This window comes from Canis lupus, chromosome 13, assembly GCF_011100685.1.
Source record: "Canis lupus familiaris isolate Mischka breed German Shepherd chromosome 13, alternate assembly UU_Cfam_GSD_1.0, whole genome shotgun sequence".
NCBI classification, from domain to species: Eukaryota; Metazoa; Chordata; class Mammalia; order Carnivora; family Canidae; genus Canis; species Canis lupus.
The window spans coordinates 34,585,496-34,603,984 of NC_049234.1; the positions used below are offsets into that span (position 1 = coordinate 34,585,496).

Genomic DNA, 18,489 nt, shown 5'->3' on the forward strand with positions numbered 1-18,489 from the left:
GAGCTTGGCCATTAGTCTCCGAAAGTCCAGCAATTAATTTGTTGAGCTGAGTTCCTGCCACAAGCCAGCCCATTGCCATAGTAACCAGTGTTCCCTATCCAGGGCCCCGGGGAGAGTGAGGAGAAGACACTGAGCAGAATGCAATTTAAAGGGAGAAAATGAGATTTGGCGCATTGGAGGGCAGCCTGGGCAGAGAGCACCCCGGGTCTGCACAGAGGGTCTGGCTGCTGCCCACTGCAGAGGAGGGGCTGAGGCACTGCTGATATGTTGCCAGGGTGACGGGCGATGCTCCGGCCAGGAATCCAGTGGAGACATAAAAGCATGGCGACAAGTGTCCAGACCACTGAGCTCTGAGCCTCGATGCTCACCTGTGGGGCTGTCAGTGATACCAGCTGCGCCTGCTGGTCAGATAGGGAAGAGGGAGCTGAGCTGGGTGGCTGGGAAGAGGGAGCAATCCTCTCAGCAGGGTTGCTCAAAAACCCAACTGGGGGAGCCAGGGAAGCAATGGAAAGCCTGCATCCTGGATTTGAACTGGGCTTTGTGTGACCTGGATCAAGTCCTCCTCGGTCAACAAACACATAGCGAGTATCTCCTGTTCAGAACTGTCTGGGGCACTGGCTTCCCCTGGGGTAGCTAGCATTGTGATGACACTTCTCGACCAGAATCCCCGTGCTCAAATTCTTATTAGCTGTGCAAACCAGGGGAGTCACCTAACCTCTCTGGAGCTCAGCCCTTTCATGTAAGAGTGGGGATGATGATACCTATCTCACAGGCCACTGGAAGAATTAACTGAGCCACTTATTACATGTGCAAAGCTTAGAATGATGCCTGACCACAGTGAGTGCTGAAGGCACACTATTTCTGTGATTTTCTAATCCTTTGTTTCCTCACCTATAGAATGGGAATGATATCCCCTCCTTGGATCTGTAGAGGACATGAGGCAATGAGTGGGTGTGATAATCTTGTATAAAGTCTGATGTTGGGGGCAGTTAGTTAAGCGTCTGCCTTCAGCTCAGATCATGATCCTGGGGTCCTGGGATCGAGCCCCACATCAGGCTCCCTGCTCAGCAGGGAGTCAGCTTCTCCCTCTGCCCCTCCCTCTGCTTCTGCTTATTCTCTCTCTCTCTAATAATTAGATAAAAAATATTTTTTAAAAAAGTCTGATGTCAGCCAACATTGCCACACACAGTATTGAGGGACATTTGATCTGAGCTACTCAATCTTGGCTGAGGCAGGCCGCAGGGGGCACCAGGAAGGGCTCTGCTCTGCAATCTAATTCAAGGGTGCCCTAAATGCACGTTAAGACTTACTAAGTGCCCCGCACACAGGATAGGACACTCTGCCCAGAGATTGCAGCCTCATGGTGGAGACACGGAAGCAAGAAGATGCTTACGTTTCCATGTAGTCAGAGCTCTGTTAGAGGGAAGGACAAGTGCCTAACTCAGGCCTGGGGAGTAAGCACAGGTTCCTGGAGGAGGTGACATCTGAGCTGAGCCTGGGAAGATGAGTGGGGAACAGGCAGGAGGACCAGAGTTGCCTTCGCCACAGATGGCCACCACCCTCCCCGCCTTGCTTATCATTCATGGGATAAGCAAGAAGTGCAGTATTCTGGAGGAAGGAATGAAGGCTGAAGGAGATGGTAGGGATTTGGAGAGAGGAAGGCACTCAAATTTGAGGGAAGAGTGCTCATAAAGACAGCCCAGGGACTTGTGTGGTGACCCAGAGAAAGGGGTCAGACTTCCTGGAGACCTCCTGAGGCCAGCGCATGTCCTCCTGCATAGAAGTGGCATCTACCCTGCAGAGAGGGGTGGGCAGAGCCCAGGGGCTAAGGAAGGTGGTGCAGCATCAAGAGACATAGGCCACCTTCCCTAGGATGATGGCGAATGCCATGATACGTGGGACCTGCAGGGAGAGAGGAGGGATAGAGGAGGATGTGGAGGAGGGGAGTCCGCATTCCCTGTCTGAGCACCCGGAGCCAGTCACCGGGGGCAGCAGGCATGAGGAGTTCCCACTGGACACACCAAGTGAGTGTGAAGCAGCCAGATGGAGAAGTCAAAGACAGACACTTGAGTCCAGAGCTCAGAAGGAGGACTGGGGCGGGGGACACCCCTGGAATGTGCAGCAGGAGTGCTGTCAGAGCTCTGGGCAGAGGACAAGAGGCAATTTCTCCACCTCTCATTACTACACTTAGTCATAGAGGCGAGCACGCTAGGGCACCCTGGCATTATTAGTCTGTTCCCTGATCCAGCATTCTTACGTGACTTCTAGGGTGAGAGCTCTGTGTGCGGTGCTTTTAATGAAACAACAGTGACAACAAACCTCCAACAATGGAAAGACAAGCCACAGAGTAGGAGAAAACATTTGCAGAAGACGTGCCTGATGATGAACTATGATCCAAAATATACAAAGAACTCTTGAAACTCAACAATAAGGAAACAAACAACTTGATATTAAAAAACGGGCCCATGGGGGGGGGTGGGGAAACAGGCCTGTGTTCTTAATAAGCACCACATCAAAGACGATGCACGATAGCAAGGAACCATGCAGAGAGATGCTCCATGCCACATGGCATCAGAAAGCCATAAAATAAAACGAGACTCCACTACACCCCTCGGAGAATGGCCAAAGTCTGCACATGGACACCACCAGATGCCAGCAAGGATGGGGGAGCACAGAATGGTGCGGCCACTTGGGAAGACAGTTTGGCGGTTTCTCACAATCTAAACGTGCTCTTCCCAAGTTGTCCCAGCCATCCTGCTCCTTGGTATTTACCCAAAGGAGCTGAAAACGTATGTCCACACAAGAATCTGCGCGTGGATGTTTGCAGCAGCTTCAGCCATAAGGCCGAAACTTGGAAGCACCCAAGACGTCCTTCAGTAGCGGAACAGAGCTGGAAACTGTCATCCCCCCAGACAACGGAATGTCATTCAGTGCTAAAAAAAAAAAAAAAAAAAAAAAAAAAAAAAAAAAAGAGCTCTCAGGCCATCAAAAGACAAGGGAGGGACCAGGGACCCTAAGTGCTTATCAGCAAGTAAAGAAGCCAACTTGGAAAGGGCGCACACTGTGCGGCTCCAACCCAGCGATGCTCTGGAAAAGGCAAATTGCGGAGACAGTGAAGGGATCTGTGGCTGCTGGGGCACTGGAGCGGGGAGGAGGCCGAGAGGCAGAGCACAGAGGACTTTTAGGGCAGTGAACACATATGTCAAATCTACAGAATGGCAGCTGACCCGACTGCGTGTGCGGAAACGACGGGACAAGCACACCACGGCACGGTGGGATGAACGGCCTGTCGTGGCTGGTTTCACTCCTGGCGTTTTCTCTTCCTAACAAGCTGGCAGAGGGGTCTCAGGTTCCGCAGAGCTACAGAATGTGCCCGGGATCACACGGCCATGAGGTGACAAAGCAGAGGGTATATCCCAGGCTGCTGGGAGCCTAGATCCAGGGCCAATTTCGGTGGAGCAGGGAGGCCTGGTCCTCCGGGGAACGGCGGTGTGCACCTGGGTGCCTGGCGGGAGGGAAGGGAGGGAAGGCGCCCAGGTGTTGCGCAGTCAGTCCTGGGTCCTGCTAGGGGGCAAGAACACCCACCCAGCTCTGTATCCTCCTCATCAGAGCATCACAAGATTTCAATGGAATCCGCATAAGCCCTACGCTGCCCAAAGCGCAGGACGCATCTCATTGAAGGATAAGAGTAGAGTGAGGGATGTGGCCTCCTGCTTTATGCTGCAGAATTCAAAATTATTTCCTATACTTTTTTTTTTTGTCCCTAAGAAGAGGCATCAAGGTGCCAGTTGTTTCTCTCCCAGTTGCTAAAATTTGTGAATGAAAGTCAAGCTCTCTCTACTCTTGAAACAAAGAATATTCCTTAAGCTGGCCCCGGGAGGAGGACTTGTGAGGCAAGCTTTGCCCCAAACCTGGCACCCACTGCTTCACTACTCTGCACGGTCTGAGGAGCTGTCGATTTATGAACTCAGCAGGTACTCACTGAGTCCCAGACTACCTGCCAGACCTTATCCAATCATTGGGGAGAGCCAACAACCCTGCCTCCACAGAGCTTACTTTCTAAGAAAGGAGGAGAACCAGACACAAGGGAACAAGGAAGTAAGAATACGGTTTCAGAGAACAGTGATTTGAGCACGACGGAGTCAAGTGATGGATAATGACTTGGCTAGGACAGCTTTTACACTTTGCAAAAGGACAGTCTCCAAGCGGAGGAGGGACACTGAACAGAGATGTGAATAACGGGAAGGAGCCAGCCATCCAGGAAGCGGGGTGCGGTGAGGAGTAAGAAGCATCCATCAGTTCTTGATTCCTGAACCCGTGCTGGGGAGGTGGCCCCAGCTCTCAGACTGCCCCCTACCGCATCGTTGGCACATGCTCACAAGAACCCAGTGAGGCTCCCACTGCACAAATAGGATCCATAGCCTCATGGATGAATCCTGCAGTAACTCCTCACTGCCTCTGGATGGTGCTCAGAGTCCCCCCCGCCCCCCGCCACCCCAACACAGACCCATTTCTCTGGTCTCCCCTCTGTCACCTGACTACACGTCCTATATCTTATATGGATGAGGGAGGAGGGAAGAGGCTGCCCACACCCCCATGACTCCATGTGGCATGAGTGAGTGAGATTCCAGGAGTCAAATAAACACCATGAGGGGATGCCTGGGTGGCTTAATGGTTGATCACATCCCAGGGTGTGATCCTGGGATCCGGGATCGATTCCCACATCAGGCTCCTTGCAGGGAGTCTGCTTCCCTCTTAAAAAAATAAAACAAATAAAATAAAATAAAATAAAATAAAATAAAATAAAATAAAATAAAATAAAATAAAATAAATAAAATAAAATATAAAATAAAATAAATAAAATAAAATAAAATAAAATAAAATAAAATAAAATAAAATAAAATCACCATGAAAGGGAGGTAAGCATGCATTGCTGGGTTGGTACTCAACCCGGGTAGCTGCTAGCACAACAAGGAGAGCCCCTGTTAGCAGCTCCAAAGGTGCTGCTGGGCCGAGGTGCAAGGGGCAAAGGAGAGACCAACCTGAAGAGCTGTCCCAAGCTGGGGGACTCAGAGCTAAGAAGGCTCCATCAGAGTCATCACCTGAGTGCCCAGAAGTGTAAGGAAGCACCAGTGGCAAAGACAGCCAGCAGGACCCCCCTGCCACCCCTTCCCTCTCCTTCATCCTCACTCAACCCTCTGGAAAAAGAAGGGAAGATGGAAAGGGGCAAACACCCCCCCAGCACCATCACCAGGTCCTCTGGGACAGTGGTCATCACTGGTGGTGATGGGGGATGGCTGGGGGGGTGGTGGTGGATGCACAGAGCATACGGTGAATAAAGGATTATGCTTCAGGGCTGGAACCGTGTAGACTAGCCTGAATAGCTGCCGAAAGTGAACAGAGAGTCACAGGAGGTGGTCATGGTTTGTTACCGGACCAGAAAGGGGTCGCGGTTGAGAGCAAAGATGGGGAACGTATGGGGGATGAGAGCCAAGATGGGGGGACCAAGGGACACCGCATGTAGGGTGCTGGGTGAGCCCCAGCTGTGGTTGAGAGCAAGGGTGGGGAACACACAGAGTGGGGAAAAACATTGCTGACCACCTATACCCTCCAGGTCAGGGGTGCTCCGGGAGAGAACTGATGTGTATGTGAACTCAAGGTAAGTCCCCGAGCACCAACACACGGCAGGTGCACAGCCACACATGGAGGCCTCACGACAGCCTGAGTGTGCAGTTGCTGTCCTCTTTCATGGACTGGAGACCCCAGGCCACGACACTGCTCAAGGATTCACATTCTGGGCCACCTTCTCAAGGAGTTACCGGCTGCCTCCCGAAGGACGTCAGAGCCAAGTGGGAAGGACCGTCCAGGGCAGGCTGCAGGCCCCGCGATGGCAGCGCTTGGAGTTCTGTGCTTTAAATAACATGCAGGGACATGCCCATCAACTCTGGATCCTTTGTTCAGCTCTACAATGGTGCTGAATTGAAAGGGCTCTGGGGAGTTGGAAGACTGGGCACCCTGGGACCACCCCTATCTGCACCCCAAGGAATGTCTCCTGCCTGGTCCCACCACTGCTTTCACCCTTCTAGGCTCCCTTCTTCCAGAACCAGAATTCACCTCTTGCTCTCGCCAACACTTCGGTCCTATGCTCCATGGATGTGGTTCACGTGGGGTGCCACGAGACCAGACCACTGTAGATGCCACATCCCCCACCCGATGCTGGGTTATGATGAGGGTCAAGCACGTGCACAAGCTGAGCCATCTCTGGGACCTCTGCTGGAGTTTTGGAGAGAGGTAGTTTTCTACTATGGCTGCTAAGTTTAGAGATGAGAAGGCCCTCACGACACAGGGGATCCAGATGGAGAAGGAAGCCACATCCTGGGGTGGGGGGAACGAGACGAGATTCATCCCTTGAGCACCTGACCTAGTGTTGCCCAAAGACCAGAGGTACCAGAGCTGTGATGTCCGAAGCAAACGCTTCCCCACCTTCACCTTTCCAACTCCAGCCAATCTGCACTGTGGTTCCTTCTTCTTGCAGAGCACAGAGCAGGTGCATGGGCAGCAGGTGCAGCCCTTACTCTCTGGAGCTCACCTTGCCACCCGCCCACGGTGTCCCTGGTTCCTTAAACATTGTCCTCACTCAACATCTTGCCTCTGTGTCCCCTTTTCCAGCTCTGATCCTCAACCCAGTTTAGACAAGTATTTCCCAGAATCACCTCGGTCAACCTCACCTCAGGGCGGACTTCCAAAACCCATCCAGATACCTCACCCTGCATCCCTCCCGGGCCCAAAGGGGGCGCACAGACAGGAGGCCGCCCACCCTTCAGCCCCTGGAAATGCTCTTTACTGCTCTATTAGTTTATTCCAACATCTTAGGGCTGCCCCAACCCCGTCCTTTTATCTTTCCCAATATTCTCTTCTTTTGTTTCTACCCCCCACCCCTTCCAAATAGTACACTGTCTCGGGGCATTTCACAAGAGACTGTCTCAGATTACAGGGTCCTGAGGACACAGAAAGATATTTCTGTTTAACTTATTTTGAGCAGCGTCTGGCCTGATGAAGCAGTTATAAATAGTGCTACGGCACCCACACTGATTATGGAGGTGTCGTCCCAGCAGGATCCCCTTTCCCAAGGGGAGAGTAATGAGCTCCTAGGCCATGCGAAGGACCGGGCTGCTTGGGAGAGCGGCAGATGAGGGGCCAGACCAGCCTGAGGTTTGCCAGCCTCCACCCTCCCTAGCTGCCTCATCTCAGCTTCTGCTTCCCAGACCCAGGGGCTGCGTCTCTAACCAGGGGTAATGAACCTGCCTCACCAGCTGAGGGGAGGCATTAGAGTCCCTAGCCCAGCACCCTAAAAGGGTGGCCGTAAAGATAAAAATGCAAAAAGCTACAAGCACTCAATTAAAGGAAGTTATCACTATTATTATCAGAGAATCCTTTTCAATATTTGATTCGTGCCAATAGAGCTGTTACAGAGCCACATAATTCGGTTCGAGACCTCTGAGAGTGGCCCACCCCCACACTTGCCGTGGCCTCACGCTCCAATCCCCACCCTGCCCTTTCCCACAAGGACTCAGGTCTAAAGTGCCAGGAGGCACCTGGGTGGCTCGGTGGTTGAGCGTCCGCCTTCGGCTCAGGTTGTGATCCCGAAGTCCTGGGTCGAGTCTCACATCGGGCTCCCCACACGGAGCCTGCCTCTCCCTCTGTCTGTGTCTCTACCTCTCTCTCTGTGTGTCTCTCATGAATAAATAAATAAAACCTTTAAAAAAAATAAGGTGCTGGAATGGGAGGGAGTTGGGTGTTAGCCATCTCCAGATGGGGAGGCTGCAGGACAAGGCAGTTACCAAGTGGAATCAGGAGCTTGACTCCCCTGTCCCAGGAGAGCATGGTTTCCCCCAGGCAGGTTCCAGCAAGTGGGTTTTTAGAGCTCCCACCTTTCGAGACCCCCCTGTAGGCTCTGATCCCCACGCTGCTGGAAGGCACACACTCCACACAAGCTCTGAGGACAGTTGCCCCTCTGAGAAGGAGCCTCCTGTATCTGGACCCAGTTAATAATCTCTGCGCTACACTCTGAGTTTGCAAAGGACTTGCTCACGCTCAGCAGATGAGCTGAGGCCTGCTGGATGTCATTTCCGACCTTCAAGTCTCTTCTTTGAGGCTCTTCTCAATTTGACCCCGATCTCCGTTTCCAGGTTCACAGCCCTGACACCTTACTTCATGAATCTGATTCTACAACCTCAAAGTCTTCTCACTCTTCTTCCAACACCACAGTATTTTCTTTTCCTGACTTTCTGACACTGCCTCTGAGATGCTTTCCTGTTCATGCCAGGCAGGCTCTTACTCATACTTCAAAGTCCAGCTAATGTGCTTTCTCCTCCAGGAAGCCTTCCCTGATTTCCCAGGCAAGCAATATGTCACTATGTTCTTTGGGCTCTCACAGACTCCTGAGTTTTAGCAACACCTCCCCACACACGCTAAGTGGTATTAAAACTGACCTACTTAGGGGCGCCTGGCTGGCTCCGTCAGCAGAACATGGGACTCTTGATCTTAGAATTGTGAGTTCGAGCCCCTTTTTGGGTACAGAGATGACTTAAACATTAAAAAAAAATCTTTAAAAAAAATAAAATAAAACTGACCTACTTATTGGCCTGTCTTTTCCACTGAGCTCCTTAGACTCGTGTCTCTGGTCTGTCTTCCTCCGTGCCTGGAATCCTGACAGGCACACAGCGGGCCGTCCTGTAGCAATGTCACAGAAACAAACGAATCAATGGGTTAAGGGTCTGAACTAGATTTAATTCTGTATTTCACTTGGTCATGGGAAGATCTCTCTGATATTTTCTAAAATTAAAAAAAAAAATTAAATAATCTGGAACCGGGCAGCTCCGGTGGCCCAGCGGTTTGGTGCTGCCTTCAGCCCGGGGTATGATCCTGGAGACCCGGGATCGAGTCCCACGTCAGGCTCCCTGCATGGAGCCTGCTTCTCTCCGCCTCCCTCTGCCTGTGTCTCTGCCTCTCTCTCTGTGTCTGTCATGAATAAATAAATAAAATCTTTAAAAATATATATAATTAATTAATTAATTAATTAATTAATCTGGAACCTTTTACTCCCTGCAAAAGAGCAAGCTTGTGGATTCGCACTGGGGTGACTGTCTGCCTACCTACTCAGAGGGTCTCTTTTCTTCCAAGATGCTGCCTCCCCGCCCCCCCCATCGTCCTGCAGGCAGGAGCACGTGAAGGTCAGGGATACACGGGGAGGCACCCAGCACGGCGGTCCCGCAAGATCAGTTTTCTTTCCATCAGAAGTCTCAGAGCTGTCGCAGTGAGGGGCTCTCCAGTTCTGTTCCTACAGGAGCCCGTGGCTTTGGCATCACGGGGCTGCGGCCCTAGGACAAAGCTGAGGGGAAGCCCCAGAAGTCTCCCCTTCAGGGGCATCTGTGGGAGGAGCCCCCTTCATTTCCACTGTGCTCTGCTGGAGAACCTGGCAACGCCAAGCTCTGTAAACACAGTCTGGGCATCCACTGCCGGCAGTCCGCAGCAAGAGGGACGGGGGAAGAGCCTCTAGAAAAGTTTTGTTGGAGCAAAGGACCACGCAAACCCGCCCTCTCTCCTTTTCACCTGAAAACCCATCCAGGTGGGGCTGATGGAAACCTGGCCAAGTGGATCCATTCACTCACTTACTCACTCATTCATTTCTCCACATGCGTATTTGCCTCCTCGTTCATCCACAGTCAGGAGTTTCCGCACATCCACCCACCCACCGACACAAATGCTCACTCGTGCCACAAACACTGCATCCCTCGCCCGCTGCAAGACCACAGCTGAGTCCCCAAGGTGGAGATAAAGAAGGCAGATTTCTACCTCTGGGCCTGTGCGCTGTAGGGGGACAGACCAAAGGGGAAACAAACCATTTAAAAACAGGGTGGCGGGACGGCTGGGTGGCTCAGCGGTCATGCGTCTGCCTTTGGTTCAGTGTGTGATCCTGGGATCTGGGATCGAGTCCCACATCGGGCTCCCTGCAGGAAGCCTGCTTCTCCCTCTGCCTGTGTCTCTGCTTCTCTCTCTGTCTCTCATGAATAAATAAAATCTTTAAAATAAAAATAAAGACAGGGTGGCAAATTCTCCCAGAGACTCCGTTTAGGTGCCATGGCTCCTGGAAGCCTCCATGAAACCCCAGCCCTGACAGCTCATGCTCCGACACAGAAGGGGCGAAAAGAAGAGAGGGGAAGAGTGGGGAGCAGAGGCATCTGCTCTTATCCGGCCACTTGTCCTTAGACTGGACTCTCAAGCTCATGAGGTCTCTAAGGTGATTATTAGTAAATCGCTCTAGGATTGTTGCAGAAGTGAAGCGGCAAGGGGGGTGCATGTAAACACTCAGGGCCCCTGTGTGCACTGCACGAGCACTGGGTGCATAATGAGTGGTTGATTGCAGGGGTGAAGCGTTCTTCTATCCGCCCGGCACAGAGCGCCTGAACCCGCTCCCTTAGCTCGCCAAGCAGTCTGGCATCAGGGCTGGGTTGCACTTGATCTTCAGTCCCTAAGCACAGCTAGTATTCGGAGTGTGATAAGTGCTAACTGGAAGGACCTCTGTGGGAAGACCTGTTTTTTGGGTTTTTTTTAAGATTTTATTTATTTATTTGAGAGAGAAAAATAAACAGGAGTACATGGGAGAGGCAGAGGGAGAAGCAGACTCTTGGCTAAGGATGGAAGCTGACACAGGGTGGCTCCATCCTAGGACCCCGGGATCATGACCTGAGCCAAGCCAGACACTTAACCAACTGACCACCCAAGTGCCCCAGGAAAAGCTATCGTGAAATGACCAACCAAAGATGCAAAGGATGGGTACCTGGGTGGCTCAGCGGTTGAGCATCTGCCTTTGGCTCAGGTCATGATCCCAGGGTCCTGGGATCAAGTCCTGCATCAGGCTCCTGGCATGGAGCCTGCTTCTCCCTCTCTCTCTCTCTCTCTCTCTCTCTCTCTGTCTCTCATGAATAAATAAATAAAATCTTTTAAAAAAACAAAGATGCAAGGGATTATATTTATTTTTTTGATTATAGATATTTATATTTACATATCTGGTTTACAGAATCTAAATCATTTTAGGGGGGAAGGAGGTGGGTTGGGGCACTTTCTTTCCTGGTCTAAGAACAAGCTAGTGTGGCTGAAGGAGAGTCCTGAGGCCCCGTATGACCCTGTAAAGGTAAAAAGTGGATCTACAAGGAGCTAAGGATCTCAGTCCTGCTCACCCACCAGAGATCGGTGCTGGAAACCACACAGCTGGCAAACAGGAGGCCCAAAATCAGACCTCAGTCAGACCTAGCCCCACTGAACTGGCCCAGCCCCCGGGCTTAGTGCCGGCCTCAGCATCATGCAGGTGCCAGACCTGCCTGGTCCTCAGACAGAACCCCCGAGGGGCAGCTATTGGGCACCCCCGTGTGGAGGTCACTGTGCCAGATGGGGTAAACGTCCCTATGACATTTCCAAGTTTGATATTCCACTAATTGGGGATTTATTTTTTTTTTAAGATTTTATTTACTTATTCATGAGAGGGGCAGAGAGAGAGAGAGGGAGGGAGAGACACAGGTAGAGGGAGAAGCAGGCTCCATGCAGGGAGCCCGATGTGGGACTCGATCCTGGGACTCCAGGATCACGCCCTGGGCTGAAGGCAGGCGCTTAACTGCTCAGCCACCCAGGGACCCCTAATTCGTGATTTAAACTGTGATTTCGGGGGATCCCTGGGTAGTTCAGTGGTTTGGCGCCTGCCTTCAGCCCAGGGTGCGATCCTGGAGTCCCGGGATCGAGTCCCGCATCGGGCTCCCGGCATGGAGCCTGCTTCTCCCTCTGCCTGTGTCTCTGCCTCTCTCTCTCTCTCTATGTCTATCATGAATAAATAAATAAATAAATAAATAAATAAATAAATAAATAAATAAATCTTTAAAAAAATAAATAAATAAACTGTGATTTCCTTAACTCCATACCTACCATGTGGCAAGCCCTTGATGAGCAATATCATTCTGTCATTACTCTGTTGTACAAAGGTTTGTTGAGTTCCCACTGTGCCCAGCATTGCGCAGACACTGGTAGTTCACAGATAAATAATGCAAAACCCACGATCTCAAGGAACTCATTGCCTAGTGGCAAAAACAGACAAGCCCATAGAGGGTCACAGTAGCTGATGACGTGGAGCTGTCAGCAGGATGGGGTGCCGGGGTCGAAGAACCCAAGTCGCACGGAAATCCCAAGCTGACTTGCCCACAGCAGCTCGGGAGCAAGGAAAAACAAGCTGGGTTGCCATTAGGTGTTTCTCCAGGGACCTGGAAACAATCCATCCAGGGCCTCGTTCTGTCCATCGCTTTTGCTGAAAGCAAACAGGGACCACTGTGCCACTGCCCAGGGGACTCACAGCAAGCATTAGACCAAGCAAACCGGAACGCAATTCAACCTTTCAATTATTTAGTCTGTCCTATGAGCCAGACATTGTGCTACATAAACATGTTTTAGAATTCATTGTTATTGTTCCCAAACTGTTTAAATACTGGATTTTGACTAATGTGTATGTTTGGAAATAATGTCATAAAAGGATATTCGCTACAAGGTTACTATTGGTTAAGGAGGTGGGGGGCGGGGGGTGGAAGGCAGGGTTTACCAGCACTGCCTCACTTGTAACAATATGCTTTTATTGCTTTTATAATTCAAACCATCCTAGTGAGAAATATATCTCCAAAAGTAAGAAGAGCTTCCAAATGGTGTATTTGCCTCTTTGTGTGAATTCCACACATCTCCCTTATATGCTGCACCTGGAATTTTGGGGTAAAAGCGTAAGCTTCGCATGGACACGTGGGTTCGAATCCCACTTGCGCTGCAGTGTGCTGACTGTGGGGCTGTCCTAAGCCACGGGTTGTCCATCTGCACAGCGGGTGAGAGCAGAGCTAATTCACAGGAGTAAGTGATGGAAGAATGCCAAGCTCCCAGTCTGGCACCCGTTAGCATTCAATCTCAGATGGGCTCGGGGGCACATTATTTCTGTTTTTTTTTTTTACAGAGCTCAAAAAAAGTCATAGGAAATGGGATTTAATTTATGCTAAGTAGCTCTCAAAAACATGAAATAAGGACTGACAGATGGACATGGCAGGGAGAGCTCTCATTTCAATAAAAGAAAGACTTTTTAATCCAGATATTCAGCACTGCATTAGAGGCCACCATGGGAGGTGATGATTCCTCTGCCCCCGGGGGTGGACCAGGAGACGGTGGGCAAGCACCTGAGAGAGAGATGTGATGTGGGATGCAGTCATCAGATAAGGAGTGGCTGTGATGCTCGAGGTACCCTCTTCAGGTGAAAGAGCCTGAGAAGGAGTGAGTATCTGGCAAAGCCATATGCAGTCACTTTGAATCCACAATCACAAACAAGTTTGCAGTTGTATTTTTAAGTGACACTTTCTTTTATTGTTTAGGTCAGCTTGCTTTTTCATGTTTTTATGGACTCAGGAGCAGACCGTCTCCCAGCAACTTGGCTACCAGGCAGTCAAGGCCAGCTCCAATGTCCTGGATCTGCCAGTATGTAGTTTGAGCAGAGACTTCTCCCTTGAGTTAGTTCCAACCAAAAGACGGTGTAGATTCCTTTTGTCTCCAATATTTTATTATGAAACAATTTTTTAAAAAATTACAATGGTACTCTCATCTCTACCAGAACATAGCCAGAACTAACTAGAAGGAACCAGCTTCCAGAACTGGGAGGATACTGGCTGAGACACGGGGCCTCCATAGTGGGCAGTAGGAGGGAGCCCCGCCGTCAGATAGCTTTGCCACAGAAGGATTCTGGAATCTCTTCGAGCACAGTGCTGGCAGGCCCACCCTCCACACGTTCCCTGGGTATTTACCAAGGCTTCGCTTCTTTTGTGCCATGACGCTACCTGGCATTCGGCCTCTCATGAATGCTCAGTCCTGAAACCTCCCCAAAACATGAACATGCCCACATCCTCCGACCCAGAAACCCTATTCCCTGGGAGTAACCTGAGCACATCACAGCCACATGTGGGGAAGTCCTGTGCACAAAGATGCTCACTGCTATAGCAGGCGGGAAGGGTGAGCTCACCCACTTGGAGGAATTTGAAGAAGCAATACAAATGGTACCAACCCTTGGCAGGCACATAGTACCAAGACATGCACACACCCACACACACGTGTGTGCACACCCACACGTGCACAATGCCAAGTCCCAAGCAGGAAGACCAGAGGGTCAACCTCACTCTGTCCTGGTGCCACACGAGACCTGTGTTTGAGAATCCACGTCTGTCTCCAAATACGAAGCAGGCAAGTCACTCCCGTTTCCCTGGACTCTGTGTCCTCATCTGTACAATGGGGAAATCGTACTTTTCCTCTCTTGCCCATCTTGGTCCTCCTTGATTTTGCAGTTGCTTCCATCAGGCAACCTAACATATATTCAATTCCTGAGGAGAGGATTCGCTAAAGAAATCCTCAGGGACCTTTCCCACCCTAAGACATGACTATGGGCTCTTCTCATTTGCTGGTTCTCCTCATAGCCCTGCATCAATAACAATGCTCTCTTCTGAGAGGAAGTCTCCCCAGCCTGAGCAAAGAGGCCTTTGTTGAAATGACAATGGGCTTTGATCCTCCAGAAGTGGCTTTGAATCCTGACTCCTTGGATCCTCTCCACCTGTCCTCAGGTAAGTGGTTCAAAGACAGGTCTTTCGCTTCTTTGTTGATAAAACCGAGACATGAGATATGAACGACACCTAGAGCTCACCGCCCTGGCCCCTGGTGACTGCACACATGACCTCTGCTAGCCCTCCTCTCAGCAGCAGCACTGGAGGGGGACAGGGGGCAGGAGGGGACTAGCAGAATTTTGAGGCTGGAGAGGAAGTACTCAGAAAGTGCAGGATCTCAAGCTGGGGAAAAGACTTTAAAGGTACACCAGGCCCACATTTAGTTCAGTGCAGCCCACCAGCAGCCACTTGAAAGGGCCATCCAACCTTTGTTTAAATACCTCCAGTTCTGGGGGACCCTCTCCCTCCCCACCACCATGCAATGAGCAGATCCCTTCTGTCCCCGTGCAGCTCCCCCTCCTGGATTGGAATCCAGCATCCAGCAAATCTTCCCTCCCTAGGACCTAGTTCTACCCTTTTGGTAACCAAGAGGACAGTCCAGCTTCGTCTTCTGACATGACATGACATGACATTCCTGCAGGCCACAGTGGCCACACGTCTTCTTTCCTCTACACTAGATGACCTTTCTTAAGGTGGCGATTATCCTTCCACATGATGCCATGGCTTCCGTTCCCAGGAATCCTGGTTTCTCTCCCCCCAGAAGCACTTCCACTTATCTACAACCCTCTTAGAATGGAATCAGAGAGGGAGAGATAACCGGGCTCATCCAGTCCAGAGTTGACAAGCTCCGGCGTCCAAGGGGACCCTGCTGGTCACACAGACAATCGTGGATGAGCGGAGGGGACACACCTAGCTTAAGTGGGTGGCCGTTTGGAACTTACACAAGGAAAAAGTCATCCTGTGTTTTTTTTTTTTTTTTCAAGTTTAAGATTTGTGGATAAAACTTGCTGAACAACTTATCAGCGAGTAATGAAATCAAATTTTAAACAACCTATGAAGCATTAAAACTCTGTGGCTGGATCAGCCCGTGAGCTCACTTATTTAACCATTCTGTGGATCCAGAATAGCTTTTTTTAAACGTTTAATGAAATTTGGAAGCATGGAAAACCACTTACAAACTTCTGTCCTGATTGTTTTATAGGCCCGGTGATCTCCTAGGGCCACTCCCGCCTCCCCACAAAGGAACCCTTCCTCTCTTCCAGCCTCTTGCCTGGCACGACAGGCCCAATAACCACGGGGTGACAATTGCCTAAAGTCACAGTCGGGCCCCTTAGCAGCAGAGTGACAGAGAAACCTCGGGTGGGGAGGGGGTGTCGCGTCCCTGGGGCTGCCAAGCAGAGTCTGCTGAGATGTGGAACAAGCCTACCACATGCTCAGCTCTCCCAGAACTGTCCTTCTGCATCCCTTCTATCACCTCCACTTGGCAGATGAGAACACTGAGGCTCACGGGACAGTCGGAGAGTTCAGGCAGCCCGATGAAGCAGCAGGCTTAGGACTGGAAGGGAAGACCAGCCGCGGAGCCCTGTCCTTCACCTGCACACACTGCATAGCTGGGCAGCCCACCCCTCTCCGCCGGCCTCTGATAACGCGGGAGCCCTGGAATCTAGAACTTTCCTGGAACAGTGCAAGTAACTAAATAAACTAGAAGGGGCCTCAGGGTTCTGCCCAAAGCCAGTGGGTTCTCACAGGCTGTCTGGGGGTTTGCTGGGCATCCACTGTCAGTGAGACAGATTAGGGGCTGCAGTGTCCCATGTAGGGACAGAGGCGCTGGTGCAGGTCCTGGGAGATGACAGAGTAGCAGGATGGACTTCTGGGGAGATGGACTCACACAGTGCTCCGGGCCTGATTAATGGGGCTGCACATCTTCTTCAGGGGATGCCCGGCAAGCATGGCCCCTGGCATCTCCGAGTCTCCATGGGAATGGGGAGAAAAGGGGGCCCATGGTCCAATAACGCCACTAATTCAAGTTACAACTTCATAACCTGGGACCGGAAACTCTGGCCTGCTACGTTGGAGGACTCACAGGAAAACAGACAAAAACACCCCCACACACACACACACCACCCTGGGTTTGAGACCATTGAGAGAGGGCTAATAAACTGTCCAGATAGGAGAGGGATCTAAATGTAGACCAAAAAGGCAAAGTTCCCTGAAAATAATGCAAAACCAAAGGTAAGCTGTTCTCTGTCCTCCGCGCTTTTTCTTTTCTTTTTCCCCACCTTTCTGGCTTTTTCTCCAAATTTCCTACTGGAAAGGTGAAAGAGGCTGGGAGATCTCAACAACTTTTAAAAGTAGCAACTTATTCTGTATGTTGGTAAATTGAACACCAATAAAAAATAAATTTATTATAAAAAAATAAAATAATAAAATAAATAAAATAAAATAAAATAAAATAAAATAAAATAAAATAAAATAAAATAAAATAAATAAAAGTAGCAACTTGGAAAGAAGTCCCTGAATCCGACACACCCGAGTCATCCCTGGGCTCCTGCCCTCCCCAGCTGCTCACCTAAAATCAGACAGCTAGGTTCTCACTGACTTTGCTTCGTTTTACTCTGAAGTTGGCAAAGCAGCTCAGGACTGAGGTCACTCCCCAAAATGCTTCAGGTTCAAGCTCCAGAAGGAAACAGCTCAGTTTGGAGAGGGTACTCCCCGCCGCCAGCTCCATGCACCCACAGCAACCCCATCCTGCCCACCGTCAGAAGGGTGTAAGCATGAAGCCCTGTGACCTCTCCAGCAGCCTCCAGGGAAGAGAACACAGGCCTTACCTGGCAGGGGAGAAGCTCAAAGGGATGCCAGCTAAGGTTCCAGTCCAGGGCGGGCGGGAATCCACTGGAAGCAGGGTCCAGAGAAGCAGCCAGCCCCAGGCAGCCCCCTCCTGGGGGTGGGGGTTTAGGGCGTGGGTCACAGGCCAGCAAACCCCCTCACCCTCCCTCCAAAGGTAGCAACCTCGATCTCCAGACGAGACTTGGCAATCAGTCTGGGGGCTTCCCCCAGGCCAGGGGTCCCAAGAAAGAGCTCCCTTTAAAAACCAGCAACTAAAGAAATCCAGTGAAAAGGTAAGGCTTGGAACTTAGCAAATAAAACAGAAAGTGCTGGAGAAACACAAAAATAAGGAAAGGGGAGACAGGTCCTCCGGGAGGACTGCGGCGGCAGCCGGCCCAGCTGCTGCCCAAGAACAAAGCTGCTCGGTCCCCCCAGGGGCAAAGTGGCCCGGGCGCTGGGAGCCCCCAGCTCGGAGTGGAGGGAGGAGCCGGCGGTGGGCGGGCTTGGGAGGAGGGCGGGCGGGAGGACTGCCGGCTGTGCCCTGGGGGGCGGGAGCCCAGCCAGGGAGGGTGCACCCCTGCGGGAAGGGGCAGGGGCAGCGGCTCCAGGCCATACAGAGGCCACCCTAGGAAGCCCGGCCCGGGGCTGACAACTCCCTGTCCAGTTATAGACTCCGCCGGATATTTTGGTCCCTTGGAGAGCCTGGGCTGAAATAGCCCTCCCCCCACCACTGGGCAGCAGCTGCAGGCCGGTTTGGAAAGTTTGGAGGGGCAGCAGGTTGGGGGTAACTTTGCTTTTTGTCCCACAGGGAGAGCCCCCCAACCCCCACCTGTCCCAGCACCTACCTGCCTCTTCCTGCAGGTGGCCCTGTTTGCTGGCTCTCTCTGCATCCTAGAGGAGGGGTGGATCCCTGTCCTTCTCATCAGATAGGACCTGGAAGGCCAGCAGAGCTTCAGCCACCTGCCAGGGTCTCTCAGAAGAAGGGGGGCAGGAGCCAGGCAGCTCTGATGAGAAGTGAGAAAAGATTCAAAGTAGAGTCACCATTGCTAGGAGTCACGCCAACCGGTCCAAAGGATCTTGAAGCAGGACCTATGTACCTCTCCTG

The 18,489-nt window shown here is 51.4% G+C and overlaps 1 protein-coding gene across 1 annotated transcript in view; it reads right to left on the reverse strand.

The window, feature by feature from the left end:
• The window catches only part of COL22A1 (collagen type XXII alpha 1 chain), a 269,313-nt gene extending 251,482 nt beyond the window's left edge, over positions 1–17,831 (reverse strand). The window contains 2 exon segments of the mRNA XM_038555601.1: positions 8,634–8,733; positions 17,387–17,831. The gene's annotated coding sequence lies outside the window, so the exon portion shown is untranslated.
• Between the last annotated feature and the right edge of the window lie 658 nt (positions 17,832–18,489).